The 22,339-nt window shown below is 44.6% G+C and overlaps 1 long non-coding RNA gene across 2 annotated transcripts in view; it reads left to right on the top strand.

The window, feature by feature from the left end:
* The window catches only part of LOC128352484 (uncharacterized), a 115,063-nt gene that overhangs the window by 17,374 nt on the left and 75,350 nt on the right, over positions 1-22,339 (top strand). The window contains exon 2 of one of the 2 annotated variants that reach the window (XR_008320440.1): positions 2,822-2,966. The exons of the other annotated variant lie outside the window; for it this stretch is intronic. This is a non-coding gene — a long non-coding RNA (uncharacterized LOC128352484). The remainder of the gene's footprint in view (positions 1-2,821; positions 2,967-22,339) is intronic. 2 annotated transcript variants of the gene reach the window in all.

Genomic DNA, 22,339 nt, shown 5'->3' with positions numbered 1-22,339 from the left:
GTATAGGTGTAACCACACAAAAGGGGTGTCTCCTCCCCATAGCAAAATAGGGAATGACACGACTCAAAACACTGATGCCATTAGGAAAATAGGGTGGATAAGGAGGTAGATATTGGGCTGGGCTTTTTGAGAATATAAGACATGTTTCACTGTATCTGACCAAATGTCCATCTAGTCCAGCATTGTTTGCAGCAGTGGCAGCCAGATGTCACTGAGAAGCTTACAAGCAGGGCAACACCCCCACCCACCCTGGTTTTTGTCCCCAGCATCATATTGTACTTCTGCTCCTAAACATTGCATCTATCTGCTATGGCTAATGGTCACAGACATGTATGGACCTGCAACAAAATGTTGCCGTATCCCTAGTGTGCATGTATTATACCATGCTTGTGCCGGTGCATGGTGAAAGCTTTAGGCACCTTTCCCCTCAGAAGCAGAAGGGGTCATGACTGTCTTGAGGGAGTATTATTCAAGCTGAGAAATTTCCTGCTTTTTTTATACAAGCCATCCCTCCTCTCATCCTCACCACTGAGTTCCATTAACTCCACCCATCTGTTAACTGCCCTCTGATTCCACAAAAATTCTGCTCTAATACGTTACATTGGGGCATTTTGCAGTTTCTTGCCCCCTTTGGTCTTTTTCTCCAGATCTTTGTGAAATCAGTGCATCTGCAGGTTGCCCCAAGTCTGCTAATACCTCCCTCTCATCCACAAGTGCTCCAGTTATGCATTCATAAGGATCATAACATTTCCAGATGATTCAGAAATAAATACAAGATAAGCCCTCTTCAGACATTATGTGGTGCTCATGGTTTCAGTGCCCAAAGTGGGGAGGAAGTCCCGCCCCACCACTGTCACTCACCCCCTCCAGTCAGCTGCTCACAGTTATGGCTTCATTTGTCTGAAGGGGGAAGCACTGTAACCATGATGGCTGGTGCTTCCATTAGGAGCAAGCTCGGGCGATCCAGGTCACTGCTCATGAAAGCGGCAGCCATCACTTTCCCCTTCAGACAAATGGAACTGTAACCATGAGCAGCCAGTTGGAGTGAGCGAGTGATAGCAGTGGGGTGGGACTTCACCCCCACTTTTGCACTGAAACCATAAGCGCTGCTTGTGCTCATAATGTCTGAAGAGGATCGTGGAGTTTTGCTACCTGAATGCATCTTGTTCTTTTTAAAGGCCACCACATTCTGAGGTGTATCTTTTGCATAATTCTCACCAGCTAGTCAGAAATTATGCCTGCTTCCTCACCATCTCCCACTCTGCGATGGAGAGAAGACTGGTGGTGGGAACTAGATAATTAAACGGCTTTGGAAAGACTTCAAAAATATATCACTGATATATATTTGAGTGACAATGCCATTCATATATTTCTTCTCCACATACTATAGAATGGATTCATTTCCACAACCAGATGTGAGGTGTCACTCACTAACACAGCCAACTTCATGTTCTTTCTATCATACATTTAAGAGAGCAGTTTCTGTGAAAATTCTCTTGAATCATCTTCTGGTGCTCATTTAAAGATTTAGGTTAACTCTTACAACATGCATGTCTCTATAATATCAGAACTTCAATACAGCTGTTCATATCAAAGAGATTACTGTACTGAATATTTATTTATTTATTTCATCTGTTTATAAGCCATTTTAAGAACACATCTCAAAGTGGTTAAAAATAAATTAACTTGAAATACAGTTTCTAGTAAAAAGATAAAGCAATAATTACAAAAGTAGATGAAAAATAAACAAGCACAATATCGTCATAACATCATCAATTATTGAAAGTCTGGGGAAACAAAGTGCACTTTAAAAAGTCTTGGCAAATCTTAATGGGGAGGGAATTCTACAATTGTGATGCCATCACCTAGAATGCCTATCTCTGCTGGTTGCCAGCTGAACTTGAGCAAGTGGCAAACTAGAGAGGAGGGTCTGAGAAGCAGATCTTAAACAGCAGTAGGTTCATATTGTCACAGATGGAACCTCAATCCCAGATCATGTAAGCATTTGCATAGCTGTTAATGTATTCCAAGTGCTACATGGAGAACGAAAAAAGCCCTTTCCTAATAGCTTACAAGCTATTAACAAGACATAAGAAGGAAAAGCAGAGAAGATAAAAGAACATGGCAGTATGCATATGTAGTATATAACTGAAACAGAACTACATATTGATACATACACACAACACATAATCATCTTGTTGAATTATTTATTTATTTATTATTTATTATTAAAACTTCAATTCTTGTTGAAGTTTGGATAACTTCATGGAGGAGACGTCTATCATCGGCTACTAGTCGGAGGGCTGTAGGCCACCTCCAGCATCAAAGGCAGGATACCTTTGAGTACCAGTTGCAGGGGAGTAACAGCAGGAGGGAGGACATGCTCTCAACTCCTGCCTGTGGCTACCAGCGGCATCTGGTGGGCCACTTTGTGAAACAGGATGCTGGACTAGATGGGCTTTGGGCCTGATCCAGAAGGGCTGTTCTTATGTTCTTAATACAGTTTTTGGTTGTGTGAATGACCTCAGTGGCTACTATTTATTTATTTATTTGATTTATATACTGCCCTTCCGAAATGGCTCAGGGCGGTTTACAATTAAAACAAGCCTCTAAAACAATAAAAAGCTAAAACAAATTAAAAACAATATAGCAACAATTAACAATTTAAAAACATTTTAAAACAACAATTAAACAGTTTACAGTAATTAAAAGCCCCAAAATTGGGTTAAAATTTAAAAACCCTGGAAAGCCAGGCCAAAGAAATACATTTTAAGTGATCTCCTGAAGGCTAATAGAGAATTCAAATTACGGATTTCTGCAGGGAGCACATTCCACAGCCCTGGAGCAGCTATAGAGAAGGCCCACCTCTGAGTCGCCACCAGACGAACTGGTGGTAACTGGAGACGAACCTCCTCAGAAGACCTTAATGTGCGGTGGGGATCACGCAGAAGAAGGCGCTCTCTAAGGTAACTCGGGCCTAAGCCGTTCAGGGCTTTAAAGGTAATAACCAGCACTTTGTATTTTGCCCGGAAACATATCGGCAGCCAGTGCAATTGTTTCAAAATAGGTGTAATATGGTCTCTCCGGTTTACCCCAGACACCAATCTGGCTGCCGCATTCTGAACTAATTGAAGTTTCCGAACTACGTACAAAGGCAGCCCCACGTAGAGTGCATTGCAGTAGTCAAGCCGGGAGGTTACCAGCTGGTGCACCACTGTTTTGAGGTCATCCTCCTCAAGGAATGGACGCAGCTGTCGAATCAGCCGAAGCTGATAGAAAGCACTCCTGGCCATGGCCTCCACCTGAGAAACCAGGGTGAGGCCTGGGTCCAGGAGTACTCCCAAGCTGCGCACCTGCTCCTTCTGGGGGAGTGTAACCCCATCCAGCACAGGAAGATCTAACTCACTTCTCAGATTCTGAGCCCCCACAATGAGCACCTCCATCTTGCTTGGATTCAGCTTCAGTTTGTTCTCTTCATCCAGCCCATTACTGCCTGTAGGCAGGCATTTAAAGAGTGAGTGCCATTTCCTGAAGATGAAAAGGAGAAGTAGATTTGGGTGTCATCAGCATACTGATAACACCCAGCACCAAATCTCCTGATGACCTCACCCAGCGGTTTCATGTAGATATTAAAAAGCATTGGTGACAGAATGGAGCCCTGAGGGACTCCATATAATAGCGCCTGCTTTGAGGAGCGACTGTCACCAAGCTCCACCATCTGGGATCTACCCGAGATATAGGAACGGAACCACTGCAAAGCAGTGCCCCCTATTCCCAACTCCTCCAGGCGACCCAGAAGGATACCATGGTCGATGGTATCGAACGCCGCCGAGAGATCCAAGAGGACCAACAGAGTCACACTCCCTCTGTCAATTCCCCAGTAAAGGTCATCCATTAGGCCGACCAAGGCTGCCTCAACCCCATAGCCCGTTCTAAAGCCAGTTTGAAATGGGTCTAGATAATCAGTTTCCTCCAAAACTGCCTGGAGCTGGTTAGCCACCACCCTCTCGATTACCTTGCCCAGCCAGGGGAGATTGGAGATTGGCCTATAACTATCCATCGCTGAGGGATCCAGGGTAGGCTTCTTAAGAAGAGGTCTAACTATTGCCTCCTTCAAACAAGGAGGCACCCTACCCTCCCCCAGCGATGCATTTATGATATTAACTAGGCCATCTCCAACAATCTCTCCGCTAGATCGAAGCAGCCAGGTCGGGCAAGGATCCAGAGAACAAGTGGTAGGCCGTACTGCTCCAAGCAGCTTGTCCACATCATCAGGAGTCACAGATTGAAACTGATCCAACCTAACACTGCAAGAGGGATTGCTGGATACCTCCCTCACAGACCCTGCAGAAATAGTGGAGTCCAAGTCGGCCCGAATACAGGAGATTTTATTTGCAAAGAACCCACTAAAGGCGTCACAGCAGAGTGTCTCCGGGAGCTGATTTGAGGCAGAAGGAGCAGAAATTATACTCCTCACCACCCGGGATAACTCTGCCGTGCGTGAGCCCACAGATGCAATGTGCGCCGACCAAAAACGCTTTTTTGCTGTGCACACTGCCATTGCATAGATCTTCAAGTGGGTTCTACGCTGCATCCTGTCAGATTCAAGCTGAGTTCTCCTCCACTTGCGTTCCAATCGCCTAACAAGCCGCTTCATCCCCTGCAACTCCTCCGTGTACCAGGGGGCCATCTTAGAAGCAGGCCTGGAGGGACGCTTAGGAGCGATAATATCTACTGCCCTGGTGAGTTCTCTATTCCATGTTCCCACCAGGGTGTCGACAGAATCACCAGCCGCACCAACATCAAAACCCTCCAAGGGTACTAATCCTGATGGCTATAGGCTACCTCCATGCTCTGAGGCAGGATGCCTCCAAATACCAGTTGCAGAGGAGCAGGGGCAGGAGAGGAGGCATGCCTTCATTTCAGCAAGAACAAGAACAAGAAGAAGCCTGGTTGTGTGGCTTCCCAAGGCATCTGGTTGACCACTATGTCAGGATGCTGGACTAAATAGGCCTTAGGTTTGATCCAGCTTGGCTGTTGTTCTGTTCTTACTCCTATAGACATTTTTGCTAAATGTTGGAAAAATCTGTCTGGAAATATGGGAGGCTATTTACATGAGGAGCTCAACGCAGGCTAGAGCAACTCAAGCTGAGTTAGGCTCCTCGTGTGGAGTACCAGGATAGCTCCTCATCCCAGCGCTTCTGCCCCCGCTGGCCCAACTTTTTGACGTGGCTGTTAACTGAGGTTAAATGAACCTGAGGTTCATTTAACCTTGGCGCCGGGAAATCATATGCACAATTGCTGCCTGGTCAAAAGGATTACCCCCAGCCTGCCACCATTTCAGGCAGTGAGCTGGGTAGGTGGTGGGAGCAGCTGCACCAAGCATGGCTGCTGCTCTAATGCAAGCAGCCACTGCACTCATGGTGCAGGGCACCTTGGCATGCGGGAGGGGTACATCTTCCCGCTCCCAGCTCTTGCCTTTGCCTCACCACTGCTTGTGTGGGCGTGCAGTACAGTGAAGGCAAGAACGGCCTCTGTTTATCTGTTGGGAAGGCAGGTGAGCTCCTTCCTTCCCTGCAGCCCTCCAGAGCGGTGGCTAGGAGGTCATGAGTATGGCCTCTGATACTTTCAGTCCCAGCAGTTCTTGGTCCCCTTTACTGTCGCGAGGTTTTTGAGTTGATTCACAGATGTAGGTATATTTAAAGTGACCTTAGTCCAGAATCCTGCATCAAATCTTAAGTGTCTTTTACCAGATGGAGCTGATACAGATGCTATGGCTATGACATATGGGTAGGGGAGGGTTTGCCACTACATAGTAGGAACAGAATGATCTCCGATAAAGAGGTCACAAGGTTTTTCCGTGTTTTTCCTTCTGTAAACTGCTAAGAGGTATGTGTGACGTTACTCCAGAAGGGGGGGAATTAATAAATATTACATTATGAGGCAGTATTATTAATGTATCTTGGATTGGTTATTTTAATAATTTGTGGTGATTGTCAAGAACTGCCAGTCTTGCTTATTCAGTGCCATAAATAAAGCAACGTCTCTCTCACTTCTCTGCCTTTGATACTGCTCTGCTTATTCTTTGAGTTAAGTTGGTGAGAGGATCACGCCTTTCTGAATGTGTGGGAATGAGAAGCATGTGTTCCAGTGCTTTTTATTTTTCTCCCTTAAAATGCAGTACACAGTAGTGGATGAAAAACAATATTAAGTCTGTCATGCTTTTATCTTGCTTTTAACATCTCTGTTCAAAATCTAAACGAGCTTCCACAGGCAGAGCAAGGATCCATACCTGGCAACATGTCCCTATTTCCCATTCAGGTAGAAGGGGAAATAGGGACATTTTGGCAGGTATGAGGATCCTTCCAACCAAGCCACATCCTGACAGTACAAGCAACTGAGAGCAACACCACTCCAGCTAGGAAGAAATAACCCCTGTCCCTTTTTCTTTTCTTGCTATTATGTAACTCCCTAAAATAGTAGTCGTCTTAGAAATGTGCAAATCTTTCTGCTTCATGAAAGAATTTGCCTAGAATTTCAGTGAGAAGAAATAAAGGAAACTCAGATTCTTTCACTTTAAAATGTTCAAAAACCATTATGAGAGAAATGAAAGCAATCTCCTCTGTCTTTTCCTAATGAAAACACTGCCACCATCTGGTTAATAAATGGCTTTGACTGAAACTTCACATGGAAACCAACTGAACCAAAGCTACATGTTATAAGCGGCTGCTTAGCTGAGAGAAATGTTTTATCTTCTTCAAGTGTTATGAATTTACCTCACAAATTCTTGGCATGTTGCAACCACATTTGTGTTTGTCAGTTATCAACCAAACGTTGTGGGGAAAATGTACTTAAGACATTTCCACCACAAACACTTCTGACCTTGAACGTATGCTAGTAGGAACCACCAAATGGTATAAGATTGTACACAGCTAATGGTCCCATTCCCCCTCCATGCCACAGTCCACAGTCTCCCAAGTAACAAGACATAAATAATTAACCAAGAAAGTGAATCAGGAATGTAGCACAGTCAGTCCAGAACTGCATTTCTCTATGTTAAATCAATTTTAAGGGTCTTGTGATGAAGCTATTTTGCCCTAACACCACCTACTTGGCAGTGCTCCCCCCGCGTCACTGGAAGAATGTTTTCTTTTTTTAAACCCACTTTACAGCATTTTCTGAAGCAGCCAGAAAGCACAATCTGCCCTGGAGATGTTTGCCTGGCTAAGTCGAGTCTGCTCCACGTAGGCCCCTAGCTGTTTGTGGACTACAACTCCCATGATCCCCAGCCACAGTGGCATCTATCTATCTATCTATCTATCTATCTATCTATCTATCTATCTATCTATCTATCTATCTATTATATTTGTCATATTTGTACACTACCCCAAACCTTCATCTCTGGGCAGTTAACAACATTAAACAAGTTAAAACATACACAAAAATCTTAAAACAATTAAGGCAATCTAAAAATTAAAAACAGGTTAAAACTTAAAAATTTTAAAAGCTGGAAAGGCTTGGCTGAAGAGGTCGATTTTCTAGTGCTTTTTAAAAATTGTCAGAGATGGCGAGGGTTGTATTTCAGAAGGGAGCGCATTCCACAGTCTCGGGGCAGCAACCGAGAAGGCCTATCTCCATGTGGGCACCAGCTGAGTTGGCGGCAACTGGAGACGGACCTCTCCAGATGACCTCAGTGGGCTGTGGGGGTCATAATCAGAGGTGCACTTAGGTAATTTTGGAGCCTGGACCTAAAGACCTTGGAGCACGCCCCCCCCCCCCAAAAAATTAAGCATTATCATGCTCCACCAGGTGACCACACCACCCAGGACAGACTAAGGAGGATTTGGGAGGGGGCAGGGGCGGTAGAGGCCCTGGACTTTGGCCCTGAAGTCCAGAGTTAAGAGTGCCTCTGGTCATAATGAAGAAGACGTTCTCTTATATACCCCAAGGCCAGGGATTATGGGAGTTGTAGACTAACATCTACAGGAGGGCCAAAGATGAGCAGCCCTGCTTTAAGTATAGCTTCCTATGATGATAAAAATGTTCAGAACAAACAGTTGCTGTTCCACAATACTGTCCAGAAGAATACCACTCCCGCCCATATAACAAAGCCTAAGTATATATGAAACAAACACCTTTCCCCCATTGTTTTCCACTTCCCTCTTCTGCTTCTGTAGTCTCTCTCTCTTTTTAGATTGTGAACCTATTTGGGACAGGGAATTGTCCTTTCATTCTGTGTAAAGCATACTACTATTAGTAGCAACAGTGGTAGTTTTGTTAGCAGCATGGTGCCGCTGTTTTGAAGCCTTTTGTGTGTCTTAATGCCAGATCCTTACAATAATGCCAGATCCTTACAAAACCTTGGAGGAGAGAAACAAGTTGTTCTTGTATTGGGACAGCGTTATTTTGTGGTAGAGGGTTCTAGGACAACCCTATTTAACTCCAGGATGTTGCAAAAAGGCTAGGTTCTTAGCTGGGATGGGAGGAAAATAGATACAAGGAGTGTAGTTGTCCATGTTGATCCATTGTTGGTACCCTGTTAGTTCTTGTTGAGGTTGGACTATACAGCTTATTATTCAATACCTGAGAGTTGTTAAGAGCTCAAATATGAAATTGTTAATCTTTCAGCAAAAATATAGCATATCATAAAAATAAGCCTCACACCTTATTGATAGGTACCAATGCAACACAGGTTTTTACAAAGGGTTCTGGGAAGCGGGGAGCCTGTAAATCACAGACTCATTCGTCTAACTTCTGACTCCGTAAGTCAGAAAGCATTATTAAAACTAGAGGCTTACATACTGTGCAACATTATGCACATATTCCTACCTCCACTTTCAGTTCTTCAAGCAGCTACTGATCTGCAAGAGAATTTCCTCCTCCTTTCTTCAAAGTTTATCCAGAAGGCTTTAGCAGTGGACTTCACTGAAAACATTTTGGAAGTTCAAGTATTTGAAGTCTACCAGAATATTTGTTGACACTCTCAAATGGGGCAGGACTTCCCATTTGCAGAACGTGTGATGATATTTCTTCAGCAAGGTTTATTGGTCATATTTGATAATAGCTGCAGACATACTGTGCAATGTTACACATGCAGGGGAATGTAACATTCACAGAGTTGCACAAGAACGCTGTTTCACAAGTGCAAAAATTGTGTAGATGAACTTTCGTGACAGTGCAGCCACAATTTATGAAAGTGGAGGTAGGAATTGTTGGACAGTTTTCACATTAGAGAACAGTAAGTTAAGCTCAGTGATAGTCCAAATTGTAAGCAGTGTGGACCACCAGGGATTGGTGGTGTATTGGGCAAGTGCTATTTAACGTATTCATAAATGATCTGGAATTAGAGGTAAGCAGCAGGAAAGAGAAATCAAGTGTTGGAGATGCAGCTCCTGTATAGCATTGACATTTGGCACCAGCAACCCTATTAACCACTAGGGGCATTAAGGGTAGACACAGCCAGTAATGGCATTCCCGCTCTGACCATGCTTTCTCTACTCTATTTCCCCTTTGTTAGATGGATAGTCTCAGGTTTCATTCTCTCACCTGGGCACTTTCCAGATTAGACCCTGTAATAGGGTCACGATGGATCTCTGAGGTGTGCCTCCACACTTCCTATGTTGTGACACCACAGTCCTACATTCACAACAGGGTGCCTTTCATATTTCCAATGCCTTGTTTCAAATTTAATCGCTGCGATATAGTGCAATAACGCATATTGGGCATAAAAGTTGCTGGCTTTGGGGGTTGTTAGTTTTCGCGAGACTGCTCCCCCTGCTGGGAGCTTTGCTATTTACGTTCTGAATGTGATTTGCCTGAAGCATTTTGCTGCTGTTTGCCTGAAGCATTTTGCTGCTGTTGAGCGGCTAACCTGGAAAGTGCCCTGGAGAAAGATACTTCCTTCATCTCTCCTCTCCTCTTCCTGCATGTAACTAGCAACGAGACATGTAGATCTCAATCTCTGATGGATTTACTAATTAAACTACTTTACTTTGAACTTTAACTCCTTGTCTCTAGACAATATGAAGTAGCAGTGCTCTCCTTACTTGTGCACTTCTTCTGTAGCTGGGCTACAGAGGAAGAAATCTCCCCTCCTGAGCTATCTAGCATCAAACTCTCGTAGCTCAGTTGAGACTGTCAGGCAATTATGAATAAAAGTGGAGGATGCAAAAAACAAACAACCAAACCTGCTCCCTACCCCAAAGAATGTTAATTTCTTCACAATGCTGCCCACAAAGCCCTTCCCCTTCCCCCCAATTCCCTAGCCCTCTTTGCCAGTTAAATCTATGCTAGGTTTTTTAAATTTTAAAATCTGGAATGGATGAAGCTCAAGAGACAGCGTACGCTGATGCAAACTGGCATGACTCCACTCACTTTTGTTACACTGAGGTCTTATTTCCTCACAGGTACCTTTAATCTTTCATATTGCTTAAATGGCCACTCAGCGCTGCCTCTAGCTTTTAGTTTGTTTTTCTGCCTATAACATTCTCAACAGAGTCCACCGAGCAGCTTACTTAAAAAAGAAGAAGTCTACTTTCACATGTTAAAGGAATACAGTTTCCTCCATACTGAACAATATTTGGGGAAGGATGTAGAAAGCATTCGAGAGATGCCACATTTTATTTACATATGAGACAAAAATTGTATAATTGACATTTACTTGCTTCAGAGGAGCTGAGGTGGTAGCACACACAGAACTCCACCATTCTGAGCAGCTTTAGCTGAAATGCAAGAAATCACCCTTGGCAAGGCCTCCCTGACGAAGGATTACATCAGGCAAGTGTGAAACCCAGTCACTGCTAAATTCAGAAGAACTTTCCCACCCTGCTGTCTTTTCAGCTCAGCTTTCTATGAAGTGGGATCTTCCAAAACTGAACAAGCAGTGGGGAAAACATACAAAGGCAAAGAAGATATTTGGTTGCTATTTTGCAGGCATTTCCCAGTGTCAGAGGCTCTGTTTTTGGAAACTATACAGAGGCCTTAAGCAGAGGCAGAATAATCACTACTAGACACGATCTCCTCCTGTAAGTGCTACATTCTGACATGTGAAGCACAGAGCAAAGTATCAATATCTGGTAGAGAATCCTGAAAGCATAAAAAGATTTATGTAAGAATCAATGAGATATGAATTAGAAGGTACTTTTCACAATGTAGAATTGGTCCATTAATAAGGCAGGTGTCTGCGGAAAGTGCGGTTATGGTGCTCCCTCTTCTGTCTGAACTTTGTTAAGGAGATCACTTCAAATGTTTCTCACCTCATGAGGGAATTTGAGTCTCCCAGTGCCTCTGTACTATAGCCTTTTAGTGCTGCTGAAGCACTGCTTTTCTGCAAGTAGCAGCATGCAGAATTAAAATGGAGGGTCCACATAGTATTTAGTATTAACTCATAGTATTATATTAACTCAATCTCTTTCCCGTGGCCAAAATCAATCTGTAATATTTAGACATTACTGACAAGAAAGTTTCATTCAGCAAAAATCCCTAGCAACTTCAGATAAAAGTGCTTTGCTTGCAGGCTCAATCTGTTTTATTCATATTGCTTGTTTATAAGGTTTATGTTTGTTTGTTTGTTTGTTTGTTTGTTGTATCCCATATTTCAGCCTGTATAAGCATCCAGGGTAGTTCCCATCTTGGAAGGGGATCAGTGAATAAATGCCTTTTGTATGATTGCCTCCCTAAGAATTGCCCCATGTCAGTTTCTGTTCCAGCATGAGAAGTAGTCTTTAATTACTGATTTCATCTCATGTTTTCTTTTACTTTTAGCCTACTTTCCAGTAGGCTTATGAGATCGTGTGTGTGTGTGTGTGTGTGTGTGTCCCTATCAACTTCGCAATGCCTGGACCAATATGAACCATATCGGGTACAGTTGTAGGAACACATAGGGACACCTCAGTGGTGTATTTTGTGTTGTGATGATGTATAGGGATGTGCATGCACCTGTTCGGAAGCCCTTTTATAGCCCTTTTACAGGCCTCCGAACAGGTTCAAACACAGGGCCTGGTTCACACAGGGCGCCCGCACTCCCGGTACTTCCAGCCACTTCCAGCTGAGGAGGGCAACAGGGCGGCAGGGAAGTACGTTGCTTCCCCGAAGGTTTTTAACAGTAATGCATGCTGGCGGGGGGTGGGGGAGCAGCAGGAGGGGTAAGTGCACCCTCCCCCACCCTTAAAGAGGCACCCCTGCCTCCTTTGAACCTCCCAGCTGCGATTCCATGCACATCCCTAATGATGTAATCCAGCCCAATTCAAGATGTTAGATGTGTAAATGTTTGAGGTGCAAGTGGGCTAAATTGTGAACTGCCTAACTAATTTGAACCAAATTTGCTATAGCTGTAGGGATACATAGGGATGCCCCAATGGCATAGTTTATGATGATGTCATATACCCCAATTCAAGATGGCAGGTGCGTGAACATTTGAGGCGCAAGTGGGCTAACTTGTGGACTGTCTAATCAGTTTGAACCCAATTTGCTGCAGTTGTAGTGAGTGACACACAGGAACACCTCAACAACATAGTGTGTGATGATGTCGTCCACCCTGATTCAATATGGCAGACGCATAATGTTTAAGTGGGCTAACTTGTGAACCACCTAACTGATTTGAACCAGATATGCTACAGGTGTAAGGACACATCATGTAGAGACACACGTTGTGTCCCTTGCTCCACAGCTCAAACATAAAACCAACTTGGAGATATAGTTAATTTGTAAGTGGGGGGTGGGTGGGATTAAAACAATGCATGTCCAAGTTCCCTTGCTAACTGAACTCTTTATTTAGCAGGGGGAGAGCAACTAGCCCTATGAGTTGGTGAATTGGTGGTGGGCTTCCCACCTCCTGGGAGACTGCCTGGAGTGGGCCACCAGAAGTAGCACAGAGGGGCCACCTATGGTAAGGGGGAGGTGTGCATTTTTGAAGGACCACCACTAATGGGGCTGCAGGTGTCATGCCCAATCTGTCATTCAGGCCACAGGGGAGGGGAGCAAACACAGGGCTTCCTTCCACTAGCTACACAAGTATTATTCATACATTATGCTTAATGTGTGTATGGTAACACACTTCCTATCTGTACCCTTCATTTGAGGGTGCCTGTACCCAGGTTCACTTTTAAAAGTGAATGCATATGCAGTCATTCACACAAACATATGTACATGCATATAGATATCTAGTACACAAGCACAGAGCCACCTAATGGCACAGCGGGGAAGTAACTTGCGTAGGGAGAAAGAGGCTGCTGGTTTGACTCCTCACTGGTATGTTTCCCAGACTATGGGAAACACCTATATTGGGATGCAGCGGTATAGGAAAATGCTAAAAGGCACCATCTCATACTGCATGGGAGATGGCAATGGTAAACCCCTCCCGAATTCTACCAAAGAAAACCACATGGCTCTGTGGTCACCAGGAGTCAACACCGACTCAACGGCACAACTTTACCATTACCTTTACAGAAGCACAACACACTCTATTGGATTAGACTGCAAATCACTATAGCCCTATTTAAAACATGTTGTGCTTCTGTAAAGGTAACACTCTATTCCAACTGTGCAGGTGAGCTGGAGCACCTCACAGTCTTCAAGGGCTGCTGGGCCGAACGTTCAGGCCCAGCGGCTGCTCCCACTCCACCAACCGCCGACACCACCATGGGGGTAGGGGAGGCCTGCTCAGCTCACCTACACACACCCCACACCCCAGCCTCACACATGGTGGCTAGTTTTCAGTATCACAGTTGGGCATTGCGGGGCATCGGCAGGATGGGTGTGGAGTGGGGTGGCAGCAGGAGGCCCCCCCTGGACTTTGGAGGCCACGGACTGGGGCCACAAGGTCCAGGGGTAAGAACACCTCTGTGCTTGTGTTATGAACAACCACTTCGTAATAAGGCTGATAAGCAACCAGCTTCCTAAGTGGTTAGGCCTGGCATGCAATAAAGTTTGTAAGCAGCCACTATGTGACAAATATTCAGTGTTTATTGTACTTCAAGAACATCCCAACTGTTCACAAGTTACAAAGATGCTAACCTTCTAACCAGCTTCCTACATGTCACTTAACAGCACTTATAGAGGGAAGTTATGTGAATATTTGCCCTTACAGTGGATAATAAATAAAGAGGAAGTTATTGTTAAACCTTTTTTGCACTGATGTGGATAATGTTCAAATAACTCAGGAGAAATGAAAGTTAATGTATCAATAATCATATAATTCAGTAAATAGGTGAATTAAATTACAGTGTCACTTTCACTTCTGATTTACCTATTACAGACAGTAGACTAATCTTTCATTGATCTTTCTTAATATATCAAGTAGAATTGATATGGCAGGTGTGGTAGCTCATAGGAATAAAAGGTAAACATTATCACAGTGTAGATATTCTTCACTTCAGAATGAGAAGAAAAAATAAAATATGAAGCATCACTGCTTAAGCAAAAGAGAAATTCAACACTAAACTTCTGAGAGGGTACAATTCCATGGAATCCAAAGAAGTCTATGCCATTTCACTGCTCCATTAACAGGTGTGGGGTCAGGGGAAGCGGCTGTAATTAGGATAAAGGAAAAAGAAACTTTAACCTGTAAAATAGGATAAAGGAAGATGAACAAGCTTTATCACCACAAAAGGTTTCCTCTATTCATGATGTTGTTTATATATGTATAGGTTATGTGAAGTGATAGCACTACAGGGGAAGTGACTCTTGTTGCTAAGAACACAAAAACAGCCCTGCTGGATCAGGCACAAAGCCTATCTAGTCCAGCATCCTGTTTCACACAGTGGTCCACTAGATTCCTCTGGAAGCCCACAGGCAAGAGGTGAGGGCCTGCCCTCTCTTCTGCTGTTGCTTCCCCTGCAACTGGTATTTGGAGGCATCTTGCCTCTGAGGCTGGAGGTGGCCTATCTATCTGTCTGTCTATCTATCTATCTATCTATCTATCTATCTATCTATCTATCTATCTATCATGTTTTTATACTATCTGATATGTACATCTCTAGGTGGTGTACAAAGTTTAAAACAATATAAAAAGTCACTGATTAAAATCCATGAAAATCAATAAAAACAATCACATAAAACAGTTAGTAAAATAAATTATTAAAATAAATTATAATTAAATGCCTGCAAGAATGGGTGAGTCTTGAGGATCTTCCTGAAAACAGAGAAGGAGATGCTCTTATTTCAGCGGGGAGCATATTCCAAAGCCTTGGGGCAGCCACAGAGAAAGCCCGGTCCCAGGTTGCCACCAGATAAGCCAGCGGCAACCATAACCGGATCTCTCCGGGAGATCATAACAGGCAGCAGGGTTCATGACAAAGAAGGCACTCTATTAAAAGCCCCGGACCCAAGACATCAAGGACTTTATAAGTAACTAGCTGGCCCAGGTGCAGAGAATCTGCACCTCTAGTTCTCTCCCCTCCTTCCCCCCTCCCTCTCAGCTCTCCCCCTGTTCTCAGCCCCCTGGCCGCCACTTTCTCTGCTGCAGCTGCTTTCTCCCCACTGCCGCTTTCTCCCCACTGCCGCTTTCTCCCTGCCTCTGCTTTCTCCCCACCACTGCTTTCTTTCCCCCACCACCGTCATTTTCTCTGTCTGCCACCACTTTCCTCTCCCCCTCCCGGCAGCTCACTCACGAACTCTCGTGAGAACTGCCTTGTATGGGATTAGCAACAGGTATGTCTCAGAGAATTGTATATATAGATAATCAACATTTTGTATTTCACCATATATATTTCATACATACTGGCATATGTATATATTTCATACATATGTATTTCATACATATCGACATATCTTTTCATATATCGGCAGCCAGTGCAGTTCTTTTAAAACTGGTGTTATGTGGTCCCTTTGTGTTGTCCGAGAGACCAATCTGGCTGCCGCACACTGTACAAATTGTAGTTTCTGGACTACATACAAAGGCTGCCCCATGTAGAGTGCATTACAGTAGTCAAGCCTGGAGGTTACCAGCATATGTACCACTGTATTAAGGTCATTTACCTCTAGAAATGGACACAGCTGACGTATCAGCTGAAGCTGATAAAAAGCATTCCTTGCCACTGCCTCAACCTGAGAAACCATTTCCAGCTTTGGTCCAGGAGCACTCTCAAGTTATGTACCTGATCTTTCAGGGGGAGTGTAACCCCATCCAGAACAGGCAGATCTAAACCATCTCTTGGGTCCCGATCCCCGACAGTCATTACTTCCATCTTATTTGGATTCAACTTCAGTTTGCTATCCCTCATCCAGCCCATTACTGCCTCCAGGCAGGCATTTAGGAAAGATATGCCATTTCCTGATGAGGTCAATATGGAGGGCCATCAGCATATTGATAACACCCTGCACCAAGCCTTCTGATGATCTCTCCCAGTGGTTTCATGTAGATGTTAAAGAGCTGAGAGGCTACCACCTGCTCAATCACTCTGCCCATCCATGGAAGATTAGAAACAGATCTGTAATTAGCTAAATCTGAGGGATTCAATGCAGGTTTCTTCATAAGTGGTATAATAATAGCCTCCTTAAGACAAGCAGGCATCCTACCCTCCTTCAGAGAAGCATTTATAATATTTACCAGACCCTCTCTGGTAATATGATTACCAGATGAGATAAGCCAAGTTGGACAAGGGTCAAGAGAACCGGTTTTAGGACACACAGTCCGAAGCAGTTTGCCCACTTCCTCAGGAGTCACAAACTGAAAATGATCCAAACTAATCTCATAGGAGGAGTTGCTGTACACTTCCACAGTAGAATCTGTGGTAACTGTGGAATCCACCTCAGCCTGGATATGAAAATCTTATCTGCAAAAAAAAAAGAAGAAAAAAAAGGTCACAGCAAGTGACAGATGGTTCCAAGTTTACATTCGGGGAGGGGGGGTCAAATACTAGCCCCGCTCACAACCCTAGACAACTCAGCTAGATGTGAATTTACAGAAGCAATGCAGGCAAAAAAGAATTGCTTCTTTGCCCCCCACACTGCCAGAGCATAGAACTTCAAATGTGCTGGGCACATTTATGCCCAAATGTGTTGTGCCCAATTAGATTCATGCCAAGTCTTCCCCCTCTTGCACTCTAGTCATTTACCTGACTGCTTCAGCTCCTGTAGTTCATCCGAATACCATGGGGATGTTTTTAAAGAAGGTCAGAGAGGACACTTAAGAGCAATTGTGTTTACTGCTCTAGTGAGTTCATTATTCCATGTTTGCACCAGAGCATTGACAGAATCACTAGTAGAGCCAACCCTAAACCTTTCCAAGTCTTCTTCTAATCCTATTGGATCCAGTAACCTGTTTGGGCGAACCTGCAGAAGTGGGTTGTGGCTGTAAGTTCTACCTTAACCAAATGGTGATCCGTCCAGGACAATGGGGAGATGACAGGAATCCCTGCCCAGAGAGCACCACCCTGATTAGAGCAAATGACAAAATAGAGCATGTGACCAGCATCATGTGTCGGTCCAGAGACCAGTTGGGATAGGCCCATAGTAGCCATAGCCGCTATTAACTCTTAAGCCGCTCCTGACAACCCAGACCCAAAATGGACATTGAAGTCTCCCACCACCAACAGCCTGGGCCACTCCAATGCCAACTCAGCAACCAGGTCTGTCAGCTCCATTAGGGATTCCACTGGGCAGCGGGGTAATCAGTACACCAGCAGAAGTCCCATTCTATCCTTCGTGTTTAGAATTAGATACACACATTCAGTATGGGCCAAATCCCTGACAGAGATCCTGGTAAGGGAGATGGTATTCTTATAGACCACAGCCAACCCACGTCCCCCCCCCTCCCCACATCCTATAGCCACCAGACTAGTAGCCATTGATAGACCTCTCATCCATGAATTTGACTAAGCCCTTTTAAGGCCATCCAAGCTAGTGGCCATCACCACCAAAATGGTTAGCAACACAGGAGTGAAGATGCATGGCTTAATGTACACGCAGCAGCTCCCCGTCTCCCATGGCAGCAGGGATGGGCTCTCGGCGGCTACAGAAACTATGTGGGTGTGTGGTGTGCTGCACTGTATGTCGTCCAGAATATTTTTCTGCTTGGTTTGTAAGAACAGATATGTTAGATCAGGTCCAAGGCCCATCCAGTCCAACATCCTGTTTCCCACAGTGGCTCACCAGAAGGCTTTGAGAAGCCCACAAGTGAGCCCAACAAGTGAGGACATATCCTCTCTTTTGCTGTTGCTCTGGTATTTAGAGGCATCTTGAGGCTGAAGGTGGCCTATAGCAAACAGTCTGCCATTGATAGACCTGTCATCCAAAAATTTGTCTACATTCCTTTTAAAGCCATCCAAGTTTATGGCCATCACCACAACCTGTGGCAGAGAATACTATAGATTAATTATGCGCTGTGTGAAAAGTACTTCCTTTTGTCAGTCCTACATTTCTTGGCCTTCAGTTTCATGGGATGACCCCTGGTTCTAGTTGTGCGAGAGGGGAAAAAATTTCTCTCTGTCCACTCTCTCTGCTGCATTCATAATTGAACTGGATCACACTATGGTCACTATTCCCTAATGGTTGTACAACTCTGACATCTCGCACCAGGTCCTGGCCACCACTCAGGATTAAGTCCTGGTTGGTTTCACGACCAGCTGCCCTAAGGCATAATCATTTAGCATGTCTAGAAATTTGGCCTCTCTGTCAATACCTGCACATGAATTTGCCCAGTCTGTGAGGGAAATCAGCCATTATTACAGCCCTCTCTCTCTTTGATGCCTCTCTGATTTGCTTCTCCAACTCTAGGTCAGTCTCAGCATTTTGATCCAGAGGGTAATAAAGTGTGCCGTCAAGTCAATTTTGACTCCTGGCGCCCATAGAGCCCTGTGGTTTTCTTTTGGTAGAATAAAGGAGGGGTTTAGCACTGCCTCCTCCCACTCAGTATGAGATGATGCCTTTTAGCATCTTCCTGTATCGCTGCTGCCCAATATACAGTAGGTGTTTCCCATAGTCTGGGAAACATACCAGCGGGGATTCAAACTGGCAACCTTCTGCTTGTAGTCAAGCATTTCCCCGCTGCACCACTTAAGGTGACCCGGAAGGTGATAGCACATCCCTAGTAACACATTTCCTTCCAGTCCTTGTATTGTTACCCATAATGATTCTGTAGCTCTATGGAAATCAACTGTATACTGCCTGTGATAAAATCAATTGCTCCTGTTCTTTCTGGAATCCTAACTGTACTCTAATAGTTACGTATCTCATTTAAAAAAACACTGAAGTATAGCTTTCCCCAAAGATCATTTTGCCCAGGCTGGAAGTTTTTTGGAACTCGGTTTTTCATAACATGATATTAGACACAGAGCTTACAACATGAGAAAATTAAAACCATTTTTTCATTGACCTTACAAACTCTTAGCATGCCTGTGTTCCTATCTATTAACAGTACAGTTTGGTTTTGCTGTCCAACATTGCTATTAAAAATCCATAGTTATAACTCTATGGTATGATTGTGGCTGCAGGCTGAAACATTAGGTCCACATTGATTCCTGTTCATTCTGTTTAAAAGTACTTTACTTCTGATTCAGCCATCTTCCATCACGGCATATGATGTGGATAATCCAGGATTGGATCTCCCAAGATCTCCTGAGCTCCCTTGGGCAGAGAATTACTCCCTTAGTTCTTTTGCTGCGTGAACCACTTTGGGATTTGTTGTTGTTGTTGTTGTTTCTAGTAGTAGTAATAGTAGTAGTAGTAGTAGTAGTAGTAGTATGTCACATGCCATTTAGTTATTCCTGACGAACTTGCCCCATTGATTTCAATTGTGGTCATGACTAACCAGTTAGTATGTGGCCAAATAAATAATAATGCTGGCCAACATCCAGCACAGCCCTCCAGCAATGGAAGGAGAACTGAGGATCCACAAGAAGCCTTCAGTGTCCCTTTACACTCATGTAAATATGTTCCTGAGGGGTCCATAATTATAAAGGGGTTTTGGATAAAGAGGAGAGATGCAAAAATTGCTCCCCCTCCCCCTCCACACCTGGTCCACTGCACAAAGGAGCCTTCAACACAGGGACACTGAAGGCTTCTTGCAGATCCATAGCCACAAATGAACTTATTCATTATTTATTTGCACATTTACATTGCACTCTTCCTTCAAAGAGCTGAGGGAGTATATATGGTTATATTTATCCCCGCAACAAACCTGTGAGGGAGGTTAAGCTCAGGGGCCTAGTAGCCACCATTGGGCAACTGGGTTCAAGGAACCCGGGTCGCCACCCTTCGAGGCCCATGTCTAGTGGCCCCAACACCCCCCGCATCTGATGTCAGGCGCAAGGGGGGCTGTAGCTCCCAAGCAGGGCCACATGACCCCGTTCAGGAGTTAAATGGCAAGCTCCCTCCCTCAGAGAGAGCCGCTTCTGCCGTGCTGCAAACGCAGTGCTGGCCCCGATCTAGCTCTTGAACGAGGCCATGCGGCCCCATTTGGGAGCCAGACCACACACTCCTGTGTCTGACATCAGACATTGGGGTGTGGCCAACCCCCACATCTGACATCAGATGTAGGGGGTGGGGCAAGTGGGCCACTGCTGGCCTGACTCCACTACTGGTTACGCTGACAGATAAGTGAACTAGTCCAGAATCACCCACTGAGTTTCATGGCTGAATGGGGATTTGAACTTGGTCTTAGTCCAGGGTAAAAGACAGAGATCAACATCTATCACTTATAGCTACTCATTTAAAAGTTCAACTACCACAGCAGATAGGAACATAGGAAGCTGCCATATACTGAGTCAGACCATTGGTCTATCTAGCTCAGTATTGTCTTCACAGACTGGCAGTGGCTTCTCCAAGGTTACAGGCAGGAATCTCTGTCAGCCCTATCTTGGAGAAGCTAGGGAGGGAACTTGAAATCTTCTGCTCTTCCCAGAGCGGCTCCATCCCCTGAGGGGAATATCTTACAGTGCTCACACTTCTAGTCTCCCTTTCTTATGCAACCAGGGCAGACCCTGCTTAGCTTAAGGGGACAAGTCATGCTTGCTACCACAAGACCAGCTCTCTTCTCCAAGGTAAAGTTGTGCCATTGAGTCGGTGTTGACTCCTGGCAACCACAGAGCCCTGTGGTTTTCTTTGGTAGAATACAGGAGGGGTTTACCATTGCCTCCTCCCACACAGTATGAGATGATGCCTTTCCTATCTTCATCTTCCTGTATTGCTGCTGCCTGATATAGGTGTCTCCCATAGTCTGGGAAACATACCAGTGGGGATTTGAACCAGCAACCTCGCCATTAGGTGGCTTTTTAAAACCAGCAACCTCGCCGTTAGGTGGCTGTGCCATTAGGTGGCTTTAAAAGCTTAAAAGGATTTAAAAGCTGCTTCTAGCACTGCAATTTACAGGTGTGAAATGGCAATTCTATATGCACAGTCATGCAAATATTTTGTCAGAATGAAGTGTACACATGGATCAAAGCCAGTCCTGTGAACTGCTGATCCGTTCCCAAAGTGTTGACATTCCCAAGTGTGGCTGGCAGAGAAATGTATGCATTATCCATTCCAACAAAATTTCAGAGTGTGATGTCCCTTTCTACAGCCTTTTTTCAAATGTAATGTGCACATTAGCAGAAACATTACTGCACAGCCACTTCTATTCAGATCTCTGGTTGCATTGCCAAGGCAGCTACACATACTTGTGCTCTGTGCTATAGACATTAGCAGACATCCAGACTAAGTTCCTTGTGAGTAAAGTAAAATGGTGCCATCGAGTCGGCATCAACTCTGGCAACCACATAGCCCTGTGGTTTTGTTTGGTAGAATACAGAAGGGGTTTACCATTGCCATCTCCTGCACGGTGTGAGATGATGCCTTTCAGCATCTTCCTATATCACTGCTGCCCGATATAGGTGTTTCCCATAGTCTGGGAAACATACCAGCAGGGATTCGAACCAGCAACCTCTGGCTTGCTAGTCAAGTCATTTCCCCGCTGTGTCCTTTGGTCCTGTTGCTATTAAGTAGCCCTTTAAAGCTATTCATTCAAGCTAAGTATCCTTTTAGATTACTCCCTGAGAGATGGGGCTATAGCTCAGAGGTAGACTAGCTGCTTTTCATTCAGAAGTCTCAGGTTCAATTCCTGGCATCTCCAGATAGGATTGGGAAATACTCCTGCCTGAACCTTGAAACTGCTGTCAGTCAGTAGTAACTCATATTAACTCAAAATATGTGCTAGATGGACCAATCATCTGAATCTGTATAAGGCAGTTCCCTGGTTCAGAAAGTTAGTTAGTCTGGATGTCAGCCACTCAGTTGATTGCATTATGATGCTTCTAAAATACATAAAATTCCCAAAACATTACCAGGGTTCATCACTGCCTTGCAACTTGGGTGGTAATTGGCACCCCTGGTTCTCTACCCCCCAACCCACTTTTGAGCACCT

The sequence above is a fragment of the Hemicordylus capensis genome, chromosome 3, assembly GCF_027244095.1.
Source record: "Hemicordylus capensis ecotype Gifberg chromosome 3, rHemCap1.1.pri, whole genome shotgun sequence".
In the NCBI taxonomy this organism is placed as follows: Eukaryota; Metazoa; Chordata; class Lepidosauria; order Squamata; family Cordylidae; genus Hemicordylus; species Hemicordylus capensis.
This window is presented reverse-complemented; position numbering and strand designations above follow the sequence as displayed.